At 37.2% G+C, this 2,471-nt stretch overlaps 1 protein-coding gene across 1 annotated transcript in view; it reads left to right on the forward strand.

Moving 5' to 3' along the window:
• The window catches only part of avl9 (AVL9 homolog (S. cerevisiase)), a gene marked incomplete at its 5' end in the record, with an annotated part of 14,529 nt that extends 13,015 nt beyond the window's left edge, over nucleotides 1-1,514 (forward strand). The window contains one exon of the mRNA XM_010767720.1: nucleotides 1-1,514. This exon is cut by the window's left edge and continues 2,069 nt beyond it.
• Nucleotides 1,515-2,471: the final 957 nt, after the last annotated feature.

Here is a 2,471-nt window from a genome sequence, read left to right on the forward strand (position 1 = left end):
CAACATCACGAGGACACGGCAAGATCAGCAGAAAGTCACAGTACAGACAGAGGGATTGTTTATATATTTAATTTATTTGTACACACTGATTTTGTTTGAATTAATTCTCCTTACGTCTGATAATTAGATAAATATATATATGAGATTATTTTGTATCTGTTTTTTCTTGATACATTACAGAACTGGTATTGTTTAGTGTTCTAATCTTTAACTATTAATCATTTCCCATCATGTATCCTTAGCCATAAAGCACCTCAAATATTAGCTACACATCTATTGAGAAATGTACCACAGTCCAAATATTTAAATGTTTTGGTAACCAATAAAAATGCTTGTGTTTAACAGTAGCATTTCAAGGAGTGTAAATTATCTTTAAGTATCAAAAACAGTTCAATATCGATAGATTGTTTTTTTGACAAAGAAAGTTAAACATTTAAAAAATAAATAAACACCAATAGTCTAAACAAAAGAAGCAGGGAGTCAGTTTCAGGAACGTTTTTGGTATGTTTTTTAATAAATTAACGTTCATTCAAAATACAGTGCCAAAGGAATATGATGCAGCCAAACATGCTAGTAAGGTTTGTCATGAAGCACCTGTGCTCATGTTTTTAAAAAGGTAGGAGGAAGACCCCTGCTCCCCCTCCCCAACTATAACCTGCCCTCTCCACTACTGCTAGTGGTTGCCGGGACGAACTCCATAGCAACAGTCGTGGGCCAGCCCTCTCTTCTCACAACCAATCAGCAGCAAGATTCCTCAATTTTCACTTGAGAAAAAATTCAATCTGATAGGAAAATGGACATCTACCCACAATCACACTACAGTAATGTTTGATATTAAATTAAAAAAAAAGACACTAATACAAAATAGACCTGGTTATTTCCCCCCACACTAAAACAGTTGTCTTTTAAAACATATGAAAAATATATATTTTATTATATATATATATATTTCAGCAGCTTGGGGGAAAAAACAAAAAAAATGCATGAGCCCGAAACCTACTGAGAGTGGAGTTGTGTAGAGACCCTCGTGGAAAGCAAAATGTTCATGATCATGTGACGATGGATGGAGTGAGGTGTAAACTGCGAGCTGTGTGGAAGACAGAGGTGGGGGAGGAGGACAGAGGAGAGGTGAGGGTGACCGGACCTGCAGTCACCCACTCTTAAATCCTCTCCTCACTCGTTTCCCCCTCCTCCCGAAAACTACAGCCCCTGTTCCTCTCGTCTGCGGGGGCCTTCAGAAGAAAAACACAGATCCCGTTTGTTAAAAGGTAATCTAATACTTATTTTGCTCATTTGTGGAGGAGGGTAGTTGTAGTAAACATGGATTTAAATGGAGCCGACAGCTAACATGTCTGAACCAGTGCTGAAAGGACAACTGTCAATCATTTCCTCATTTGAGCAGAGCTGCAACCAATGTGTTTTTTCAACAGAATTTCAAGCCTAATTTTTAAGGAATTTGCTAAAAGGGTGAAGCAATGGATCGAACTCATTTTATATTTTGGAGCAGATCGAAATTACAAAGCAGATATAAGCTAGGTTTCACTATCATTACATTAGTGCTGCATTCAAGTGATGACGGGATTATAGTTAAAATGCGTAAGAACACTAAAGATACAGATATCAAAAGGTGAAGTTCAAAAACTTCAGCAATACAATTTTGTTGGGTCGACAATTTGAGCTTTTTAAAATGACATCTTATAGACTAAAAGACAATTCATTTATTTAATATACTTGCGGTCTTCAATGAAAATACGGTTTAGAAGCAGCTCTGCTTAAATGTATCCAAACATCAAGGTCCAACTTTCAGACATATCTTAAAGCATCCTCTTTGCTGAGTTGCCACACAGATGTTTTAATTGTTATTATGCGACAAAAATGTAGCTTAAAAAGGTTGAATATTGAACATTTATCAGTAGTTTTACAAAACAACTCTTAGCACTAAGTCTACATACTGGAAATATTATGGACCTTCTTGTAGCCTCAGTTTTAAGGGAAGAGAATAGAGGTTAACGTGTTAAAAAGTAAACCAAACAAAGTAAGGAGACTTCAAGCGTTAAAGGCCATGAGATGTGAGGTTGAGAACATTTTCATAAGATGGACCTTATGCTGCATATTTTATTTGACAAACTACCAGCTCAATATCAAACATGCTTTAAATTGTTTTGAGAAGTTTCTATGGAACATTTTGTTCGTGGATCTCGTTTGGGAGCCATTGTAACGACAGCTGCTGCTTCCACAAAGGAGCAAACTAATAACTTTTCCAAGAGCCTTTCAAGCCTTATACTCTAAGAGATAGATTTTCCACAGAGTTTTCATTTATCAGTGGTGAGAGAAGAGAAAAAGAGGGAGGGGGAAGCCACGATCAGAAGGGATAGGGGGAGGGGGGGGGGCTAGGGGATTTTGGTACAGTTGCCATTGTCATTCCGAGAAGGTTTACCAGTTAAGTGCATCATCATCATCATCANTGGGGG

Source organism: Notothenia coriiceps, unplaced genomic scaffold (genome assembly GCF_000735185.1).
Source record: "Notothenia coriiceps isolate Sejong01 unplaced genomic scaffold, NC01 NC01_scaffold00004604, whole genome shotgun sequence".
NCBI lineage: Eukaryota > Metazoa > Chordata > Actinopteri > Perciformes > Nototheniidae > Notothenia > Notothenia coriiceps.